The 11,346-nt window shown below is 38.7% G+C and overlaps 1 long non-coding RNA gene across 1 annotated transcript; it reads left to right on the top strand.

Annotated features, from left to right (window-relative positions):
• Window positions 1-847: 847 nt before the first annotated feature.
• On the top strand, window positions 848-9,458 carry LOC121731111. Its single transcript, XR_006036192.1, has 2 exons — window positions 848-1,120; window positions 8,834-9,458. It is a non-coding gene; the product is annotated as an uncharacterized LOC121731111 (long non-coding RNA).
• The last annotated feature ends 1,888 nt before the right edge of the window (window positions 9,459-11,346 follow it).

Raw genomic sequence — 11,346 nt, 5'->3', positions numbered from 1 at the left:
AGTAACCCTGACGTCAATACCTGTCAGCGTTAAGCGCTTTTAAAGAGGCCCATTCACTGCAGGACTGCCGTGCAGTTCTGCCGTGAATGGGCCTTTTAAGCGCTTATTGCACTTATACTTATACCAATACACCTTGGGAATAGGGTGGTTCTTACAGGATACTAGAATATTTTTTATAATTCCTATTGTAAATAGCTCTTAGTGATAATATTGTTATATTACGTCATTACGAAGCTTGCATATACATTCCAGTGGTGCGTCAGGTTAATGTGACCGTGTTGTACTGTATATGTTTTAAATTGTAATTTTCCATCTTTTTAGTAAAAGATGGCCCCGTGCGAGTTTCTTACGCCGGTTCTTCTCGCCGGGTTAGTTCCCGAACCAGTGGTAGGCACCGTAGTATCGACGTTCGGTAAAGTTTTTGTAAAAAAATTACTCCGAATAAAAATATTTTTGATTTTGATTTGATTTGATTATCCTAGCTAGGAAGTCCTAGCTAGGATCCTAAAAAATTTAGTCAAGTGGAATAACATTTAGAAAGCTAAGATCCTAGCCTCCATACAATTTGTATGGAAGCGGAAATCCACTGCGCCCCGACACAGTGTGCGATACGCGCATCCGCTTCCACACAAATTGTATGCGGATTTTTGCGATGAGCCCCGGCACGCTGAGCCCTGGCACGGCCCGTCTCAGTGTGCTCACTCCTTAATATATTACCTATATTCTGTGCCCTTGTGAGAAGTGACAGCCGTTTGACAATTTGTACAACTAATAAACATAAACAAAACAATAAAGGAAAACTTTAAAACTTTATTTTGAAGTCTAGACAACACACAATGTACAAATAGGCGGTCTTGCTAACAGCAGTTTCTGCCAGTTAATGTTCTTCTCCGTTAGTAATTACTAATTTGTATTTTGTGAACACGACTGGACCTAAAAATGGCGTTTAAATACGATATTATAACATTAATAGAACTCGTGCGAATGCGACCATGCATATGGGACAAATCCATAGAGGAATTTAAGGATAAAATCCTTAAACAAGAGGCATGGTTGGAGATATTCCAATTACTCGAAGAAAATTATATGAATTTATCAAGTGACGAAAAAAAAGAAGTTGGTTAGTTACTTTTTATTAAGCATCATTTTACATAGTTTCAGCATTTCTAAGTACATCTATAGGTACATACAATGTTTCCCAGTGTTGGTCCCTAAAGCTAAAGTGGGTGATCGACGGGCGAGTAAGACCGTGGTTTTAAATACCGACGAACCTGGCTCGCGGCTCGTTGGTGCTGATCGATTAGCAAGCAAAACAGTCGCAAACATGTCTTGTTCCGAGTCTGAAGTCTTGTGTTATCTCGCCATAGGATATTACGCAGTTATGAAAAAAAAAGAAAACACCCTAAAGTTTGGGTTAAAAGTTGGATTGAAAAAAGGCAAGCTTTGTCACATACCCATTTATTTATTTATTTATTTATTTATTGTTAATGATCTAGCAGCATTTAGCTGATAATGACCATATCACACAGTGTTGTAATTCACACACTCATTATTAATTTCTTTTGCAGGACTTATTTGTCATCAACCATTTGTCAAGTCTATTTTTAAAGCTGTTAACAGTTGGTGCGGATACAATATCATAGGACAACATATTCCAAGTCTGCACAACTCTATTGCTTAGGAAGTTGTGAGCTACAAGCGAGTTCGCTGGTGTACGTTCTAGTCTGAGATGATGACCTCGAGTTGACCTGAATTTCACATCTTTCCTAATGTAAATATCTTCAAGCTCTGGTACGCTGTAACAATGTGTTAGTATTTTGTATGTCTCTATGAGGTCTCCATGAAAGCGCCTGTCTTCTAGCGTCGTGAGGCGCAATGCCTTTAATCTATTTTCATAGCTCATATGTCGAAGTGCTTTCGGTATTTTTGTTGCCTTTCTTTGTACACTTTCTAAAAGATCAATATCCTTATGAAAGTATAGACTCCAAATTTGGAATCCATATTCCAGTAGTGGACTTATGTATGTTTTGTATATTTTCAAAAAAAGGTCAATTGTTACAACTTGAAAGGTCCTCTTAACCAAGTAAACAAACGAGTTGGCTTTCTTGACAATGTTGGCAATATGTTGATCCTATTTTAAGTTGTGTGTTATCTGAACTCCCAGATCTGCTTGTGAGTTAGTAGAGGTCAAAGGACAACCGTCAATGGTGTACTGTAATTTTGGGTTGTTGTTTCCCAAGTGCAAAACACAACACTTTGTTAAGTTCAAACTTAATAATCAGTTTTTGGTCCAAGTAAGTATCCGATCAAGGTCATCCTGTATTTGATTAGAGCTTCCTAGAGGGTTAGCAAATAATTTGCCATCATCAGCAAAGAAGGCTGAGTGAGATCTTATCATTGCAATTAGATCAATTACATACATACCAAACAGGCCTGCTGCGAGCACCGAGCCCTGTGGAACGCCGCTTGTCACTGCTTTACAGTTGGAAAGAGAGTTACCTATTCGAACTAGGAATGTTCTGTTTTTCAAGTAGTTACTAATCCAGTTTAGAAGCCGTCCTCTTATTCCAAAGTGTTCAAGTTTCAAAAGAAGGTGTTTATGGGAAACTTTATCGAAGGCACGTTCAAAATCCAGGTATATGATATCAACAGGGTGTTTATTATCAAGTTCATTGCACCAAAAACGTACACATGTCAGTAGATTGGTTATGGTTGATCTTTTCTTGACAAATCCATGTTGCTTGGCAGAGATCACTCCCTCCCTATGCCAAAATGTATTCATTTTTTCAGAGATGATTTTTTCCATAATTTTCACCACTACACTTGTAAGGCTTATAGGTCGAAAGTTTTTGGGATCAGTCTTATCTCCTTTTTTAAAAATTGGTGTTACAATGGCCTTTTTCCAATCTTGAGGCACTACACCAGAGCGGAATGAGCTGTTCATTATGTCTGTTAATGGTTGGGCTAGTAAATTGCTGGAGCTCTTAATAATACTGCATGAAATTTGATCTGGACCAGGTGATGAGTGAGTGTTAAGTCCTGCAATTACTTTTGTAACATCTGTAGCTGTGAATTCAATATCACTCAATTCATTTGTAAGTTTAGGTAAAATAGGAAGCTGCGTACCGAGGTCGAAATATTTCTGCTATGTCCACTGGATTTGTAACAAGATCTCCATTCGGGTTTCTCATAGCGGGAGGTATGCCAACTTTTGAGGAGACTCTGCCGAACATATGAGTAAAATCCCTTCTCACCGTGGTCCAAAATTCTTGATTCATAGTTAAATCTTTGCTTTCTTGTAAGTGAGACACATCTATTATTCACTTCATGGTATCTTTCTTAGTCCTCATTTAGTCTAGTCTGTTTATGTAGCTTCCAGAGCTTATTCTTTTTGGAGATAAGTTTCAAAATGTCTTTATTGATCCAAGGTTTATTGTGGCTTTTATATGTGATAAGTCTTTCCGGGGCATGTTTGTTCGTGGTGACGTTTATTGCTGTCAGCAATTGTAACCATTGTTCCTCTGTGTTACAGTTCGGGTTCACATTTTGTAAGTGTGTGGCAAGATCTGCATTGTAATTTTCATAATTGATCAAATGGTATGGTCTTTGCAACTTTTGATTATTTATATGTCTTTTTATAAGAAGTTGGGTACTGAATTCAATAACACAGTGATCGCTTTTTAATATAAAAATATATAGATAAAAGAGTGTTCATTAACCATTATCAAGTCCAATAGTGAGGCGGTCTGATTTGTTCTAAATCTTGTTGGGAAGTTTACAAGCTGTGTAAGATTACTGTCCATAAACATTTCTCTAAAGAGTAGTGCGGGACCAGGTAATGTCTGGCTTATGTTCATTGGCCATTCTATAGCAGGGTGATTTAAATCACCGGCAACTATAATTGTATTGTTTTTAGCCGCTTCTAAAATGTTGGAGTAGAGCTTGGTGTCTCGAGGTCTCCATATATCTTCATTGGTATCGTCTGCTCTGTATACTCCTACAACAAGAAAGTGGTATATACTATATTGTATATCTATGTAAAGAGCTTCCACTTCATCGCACATATATCTCCTATTATAATTGGCTATTATAGGAACCCCATTAAAATTGTCTCTTATACAGGGTTACCTCGTAAGTCGACCTAGATCCTTTAAGGGGCTATAGTTAAGATAATTTCTGACTGATTTGACTATGAAACACCCTATCCTAAATCCAATGGTTTTCGAGATAATCTAATTTTAAGTATTTTTCATAAACAGTCTATTTTTTGCCTTTTGTTGTATCTCCTTTTTTTATTCTGAGGCTCTGGTATGTTTGTTTATACGTTTTATTTTAGAAAATGAATTGCTCTATCCATAACAATAAAAAAAAATACAATTTCAGAATAAAATGAGTCGTAAAAGATGGTGAAAAGTGAAAAATCAAACAAAAATAAAACCTAAGATGTGTCTTTCTTTAAGCGATACTTAAAAAAAATCTATGGAAGTCTGTTTGCAGATAAGCTTAAAAACATCTCCATTTTGTCAGCTATCCAAAAAGGTATAACATTATAGGGTAACATCAAAACCTCATAAAAAAAACTTTGTTAAAAGGCCCACAGGTAGCAAAAATTCCGGTCTTTTGTTAAGTATCCTTGTTTGAAATAGGATACGTGCGAGCGAGATGAGATACGTTTTGTGTATGTGGGAGTGAGAAAAAAGATAGTTTACGTTACTTTGGAGTGTACGAGTTACTTTGGAGTTTGGATGACTAAACAAAAGATTTAGCTTAGTCTGCTCATGCGATTCGTCCGTGGTAGATGCGATTCTTGCTCTGTGCTCTCTCTGTTTTTTGACTCGGCTTGTATTTCTGGACTGATCCCGTTTTATCTTCGTGACTACCTGTGCTTGCTTTGTGGACTTTGTTTTGTGCTTCTGATTTGGAACTGTTGAAAATGGCGGCCTATACGAACGAGGAATATGCTGACATGTTATTGTGTTACGGATATTGCGATGGTGTATCATCAAGAGCTCGTGCCGAATACACACGACGGTTTCCTAACCGCCGCGCCCCAGATGTCAGTGTGTTTGATGGAGTTTACCGACGAATTAGAGAGACTGGTTCAGTTTCAAGACGACGGTCTGACCTGGGTCGTCCACGTGTTAATGATGACGACGAACAAGATAACGATATAGTACAACGATTTAGATCAGATCCAACTACAACAACGAGTGTTGTTGCCCGAGATCTTGGATGCTCGCAGTGGAAAGTGTGGTCCACCGTCCATACAGCTGGCTTATACCCATACCATTACACGCCCGTACAAGTCATCGAAGAAGGCGATCCTGTGAGGAGATTGGATTTCTGCAGATTTATGCTGCATGCCGATTTAGAAGACCCAAATTTTTTTAAACGCATTTTGTGGACTGATGAGTCCAAATTTGACAAAGATGGTATAACAAATTACCACAATGCTCACTATTGGGCCTCAAAGGCAGACGGAAATCCAAAAAAGAAAAGAGCAAAGGGATCCCAGAGGCGATTTAGTTTGAATGTGTGGATGGGTATAGTTTGTAACCATTTAATTGGCCCATATTTTCTACCCGAAAATTTAAATGGAGAAACATATGAAAACTTTTTGACTGAAGAATTACCACAACTATTGCAGGACTTACCGGCGGAAATCACCCAAAATATGTGGTTTCAACACGACGGTTGTCCTGCACATTACCGAAGATCAGTCCGACAATTGCTAGATACGACGTATCCCAATAAGTGGATTGGGAGAGGTGGACCTACACCATGGCCAGCCAGAAGTCCCGACTTAACCCCCATGGACTATTACGTATGGGGACACATGAAGACTTTGGTGTATGACGACCCCAATCCCATAACGAGTGTAGAAGTTTTACGCCAAAAGATTATTGATGCAGCCGATAAAATGCGAACTACACTAACAACTGGAGTAGTTAAAAGTGCTTTGAGAAAAAGAATGCGAATTTATGTCCGAAACAGAGGCGGACACGTAGAAAATGAACTGTAAAAACAAAATTTAATAAATATTTACTGTTTACATTTTTTTGTTTAATTTTTAGAACTAACTAATATTTTTATTTCAATGCCCGGGGAGGCTATCATCTGAGTTTTTTGTAATAAAAACTGCTATTACCCTATAATGTTATACCTTTTTGGATAGCTGACAAAACGGAGATGTTTTTAAGCTCATCTGCAAACAGACTTCCATAGATTTTTTTTAAGTATCGCTTAAAGAAAGACACATCTTAGGTTTTTTTCTTGTTTGATTTTTCACTTTTCTCCATCTTTTACGACTCATTTTATTCTGCAATTGTATTTTTTTTTATTGTAATGGATAAAGCAATTTATCTCCTAAAATAAAACGTATAAACAAACATACCAGAGCCTCAGATTACAAAAAGGAGATACAACAAAAGGCAAAAAATGGACTTTTTATGAAAAATACTTAAAATTAGTTTATCTCGAAAACCATTGGATTTAGGATAGGGTGTTTCATAGTCAAATCAGTCAGAAATGATCTAAATTATAGCCCCTTAAAGGATCTAGGTCGACTTACGAGGTAACCCTGTATACATGGCAACACCGCCACCTCTAGTTTTCCCTTCACTCCTTTTTGATTTATGTTTGCGATCCAATCTAAATAGAGTATAGTTTGATATATTAAAGGAACAGGAACGGTCGTTACTATTAAGCCATGTTTCTGTTATGATGGCAATTGCTGGCTTTTTTGCATTGATATATTGAAGAAAAAGATCAAATTTGGGTGGTAATGAGAATAAATTAGTATAGCAAAATGTAAAGTCAGTGTATGGGCTTGTATTAGTGTTATGTATTAGTTTTTTTGTTGAACTATTCTTGGGGAGCCCTTTACATATTTTATTGTAAGGTCTGTTTCCCCCTTTTCAATCCTAGATTTAAGTGCCTCTCTGAGATCCATCAATTGTTCTCGTTGCATGGGCGTTTTGTCATCATAAATCCTTATTTCCTTGCTCGCACTACCTTTATTTTTTAGTACTCCAATAGCAATATTACGCGAGGAAAAGACCACCTTAACGTGTTTTCCGGTTTCCCGGCGACCCAGGCGCTGCACAGATACTACAGAAGCATTATAATCGAGATTGCCACTCTTGCTAATATCCAGGAATATATTCTTAATTTTTAGATTATCATGCTCTTTTCTATCATTACTTAAATCTGAGCTACACTCCTGTACTCCTACTATAATCACATTATTAGCTCGGCGTTCCCGCTCAGCGATTTCCATCATGATAGTGTTTGTGTCCGTTGAGGATTTCACAGGGGCTGGGGGTACTTGTAGTTCATGTACGGGCGGAGTAGTACTTTTCGGATTCTTAAGAAGAGTTTTAATCTCATCAAGCTCTTCACGTAGGCCATCGTAAGCCTTTATCAGCTTCGGAACATGAAATAGTGCCTCGCGACAAAGAGCGCATAGGTATAATAGCGTCCGTTTGCCTTTCAGCCCCATAACGCGTGCTTCACTACTGGTAAGGTTGCTACATTGTAAACAGACATTTCTTTTACATCCATCACATTGCACTGTATTGTCGTCATTAAAATCGTCTTCACACTTAAAGCACTTCATTTTTTAACACTTTTTCTTTGAAGTGACGCCACAAATCACAATGGATACCGCGCCAACAAAATTCACTTGAAGTGTCCTGTTTTCGTAGGTAAATAGTTTGAATTGTCTAATTAATATTTTTTAAGAAATTAATAAGAGCGATACCAAATTCAACACTGCTATGTCATCCGAGGGTAGACGAAAAAAAAAAGATTTAATTCAAGAATTGGCAGCAGAGCCACTTGATTACCAAAATTATCTGAGAATGTCTGAGGAATCGTACAACGAGTTGTTATCTTTAGTGACACCTTTAAACCTCTTCTGGCGCACATCCGTCCTCTAGCGCTGTCGCCGAAAAGTGACGGCTCGGCTCGCCGGCCGTGATCGACACGCGGTTTTGCATGGCGGGCCGAGTAAAAAATATAGCACGACGACGAGCCGCGAGCCAGGCTCGGCGGTATTCAAAACCGTGGTTTTGCAATGATACACCGGCGAGCTTCACCGACAAGCCATAAAACCACGGTCTTACTCGTCCGTCGATCAGGGGCTTAAACGAAGTCAAAAATTCAGTAACTGTAAGGTTATGTATGTACATCAAATTTTTTGTAATTGCCAGGGTAAAGCTCCAACATCAGATACAAAATAATTTGCAAAGCTTGTACGGACACCACATCCAGAATATATTATTAGACAACATTGTTGTTATAGCGGCAACTGACATATATAATCTGTGAAAATTTTAGAAGTCTAGCTATAGTGGTTCTTGAGTTACAGCTTGCTGCTTGGAGACTCACAGACAGACGGACAGACATCGAAATCTCAGTGATAGGGTCCCATTTTTACCGTTTGAGTATGGAACCCTAAAAATTGTACTCAGAGTCACAAACAGCCATAAGTACAATATGGTACAACCGAGTAATATCCTTTTTAGTTATAATGCAATGCACCTGTATGTGGAAAATTCTGGACTCTAATATGTTTGCCGTCAATTGCTCCTATGCACATAGGGAACTGAGAAGTTATGTGTAACTTTTTCCCATGTCTGTTTCGTTGGTTTTGGTAGGTGTTTCTGTTTTGTAGACCATATATTTTGGCAGACAGAAAATATTATTTTGCTTAAGGTTGCTATGCCTATTCTATAATAGTAGTATAAGTCTGTAAATGTTGAACTACTTGCTAGGTACCTGAAACAGAAAATGTAATTAACTACTTACACGTACATACTTACTTTTTCAGGATATAAAATAACAACTAAGTGGACTTATGTAAGAGATGCTTATTTCAAGTCACTTAAAACAAAATCGGGACAAGGAGCTAAAAAAACCTATGTATATGGGAGGCATCTTGACTTTTTATTAAAATGTTACAAAAAAGAAAATACAGATGACTCCTTAACTAGTCCCAAAAATGGTTCTTTTATTAAGGAAGATGCGACGAACAGAGACGATTATATTACACCAGATTTGTCAACAAATGAAGAAATAGAAACAATTCAGTCACCGGAACAGAAAAGATCCAAAAAAAGTGCAACTACTAATAGAAACTTAGATAATATTGAACTGCAGCTGATACTAGAAGAATTAAAAAATAATAAGTGCCAGAATTCACAGCCACAAAGACAACTAACTGATGAGGAAATTTTTTTTCAATCATTCACACCGTACATAAAAGATATGTCAGAATCGGAAAAAATCGAATTGCAAATGGACATCTTGACTGCTATTAAAAAAATTAAACAAAATCGGCTCCAAAATAATTACGATGTTACCTCTCAGCAGCCATCGACGTTTATTTCGCCATCATAATACATATTATCAATTTGTAAATTATTGACGAAAACAATAAAAAGACCACTCAAGTAGTTTTGTTTAATAAGAAGAATCAGAACACACTAAACAGTAACCTGATGCTATCACAGCTATCGTCTCTAGAGCAGATTTTGATCATACCCAAGTACTGACACAAAATTTATTCGAGTATTAAAGTTATTCGTAGTAGGTGACTGATCACCTACTACGAATAAGGAAATGTAAATCCCATACCTATATCAATAGTTTTGAATTTGGTTCTCTAGGTTCTTTTCGCACACTGAAATAATATGGCAATATCGCCTAGGATCCCTTTCCCTTCATAGAAGGACCTTTACCGAGCTGGTTAATGAATGAAAAGTATTTTATATTCAATTACGTACGCAACAAATTAATTGGGAGTGGGTTGCCTAAACAGTCCAGAATAAAAAAAAATACATTTTTCTGGTTTGGTTAATAGACAAATTCGATACCAAATAAACAACCTAACGTTTTCATATTCTACAGGCTCCATTATCCATACTTTCGATTGGTATAGAATTTGTCTATTAACTAAACCAGCTAAATGTAAAAAAAAAATATATAAGTAAGTATATATTTTTTTATAAGTATTCTGGACTGAAATTTTTTAGGCAACCCACTTGCAATAAATTTGTTGAGGTACGTAATTGAATATGTAATACTTTTCATCCATTAATTTATGATGCAAGGTAAATAACCTCAACTCCACAAAATCAGACAAGAATTATAATAAGCCATCGCGACGGAGGGATGGAACTGAAAGAAGCTTGCAGGATATAATATCCTTGCTGAAGCAGACGGATCCGGATGAGGTGCCGGCTTTTGTGGCGAAAAAGCTGCACAAGCTGCCGCCCGTGACGCTGGACCACATCGACGCCGTCACCCTCTTAAAGGACATCAGGTTCCTGAAAGAAGAGTTGGCCGAAGTTCGAGGTAGACGCAGGCATCAGAGTCTATGATCAGCGATCTACGTAATGGATTATCACAATTAAAGATTGGTAACTCAATATGTAGGTCACCTGATGCCGCGTTCGTCACCCGCCGTCGTGGTGCGCAGGTGATCACGTGAACGTGATCACCTGCGCACCACGACGTACGTCAACGCACGAGCACGTCATCGCCGCCGCTGCCCCCGCCGCCCGCTCGCCGCCTGCAACGGAGCCGCGGCTGAACTACGCAAGTGTCGCCGCTTGCCCCCCGCCTCCTCCCCCGCGTTCAAAAAACAAAGGGAAAAAGGAGACTCCTGCAAAAGAGTGTCCTCTCTCCAAAAAGGACCGAAAGTGCGATAATGACGGGCTTATAAGAGTGAAGAGGAAGAAGAAGAAACCCGTCGTCCGCAACCATCGCGGCACCGCACCCGAAGGACCCGAGCAGCCGTTGCGGCGTGAGACTCCCGCGACGCCGCTGTACGTGTCCAGGCTGCACTGGTCCACGACGGTCGAGCAGGTCGTGGACTACATCAGGAGCAAGACCCACTTCGTCTTGAGGGTCGAGCGTTTGGAGTCCCGCCACAAAGTCAATTTTAGCTCCTTTGTGGTGAGGGTCCCGAAGCATCATCTACCGACCTTCGAGAAGGAGGAGTTCTGGCCGATTGGAGTCGTCTACAGGAGGTTCCGAGGACGACTTCCGAACACGTCGCGCCCCACGTGTTTAGTTTTAGTATAAATGATATTATGTGTGTTAGTCTATAAGGTATATACAATGTGTCCCGACACCGGTGTCCGATCCTTTAATGTCATGATCTATGGCATATTTTATCGACGAATTGGCTCTCAAATTTTACTCTCTCTCACGGTTGTAAAATGGCAGCCATTTTAGTTTTTCTCGGGCTTTCACACTAATCTGACCAGTACTTCTCATGTTAATATCCTATGAAGATAAAAAAGATCTCATTTGATAGCTAAACTTGTGGACTACGCT

This window comes from Aricia agestis, chromosome 10 (genome assembly GCF_905147365.1).
Source record: "Aricia agestis chromosome 10, ilAriAges1.1, whole genome shotgun sequence".
NCBI classification, from domain to species: Eukaryota; Metazoa; Arthropoda; class Insecta; order Lepidoptera; family Lycaenidae; genus Aricia; species Aricia agestis.
The sequence above is the reverse complement of the archived record's forward strand: the minus strand, read 5'-3'. Positions and strand labels throughout refer to the sequence as shown.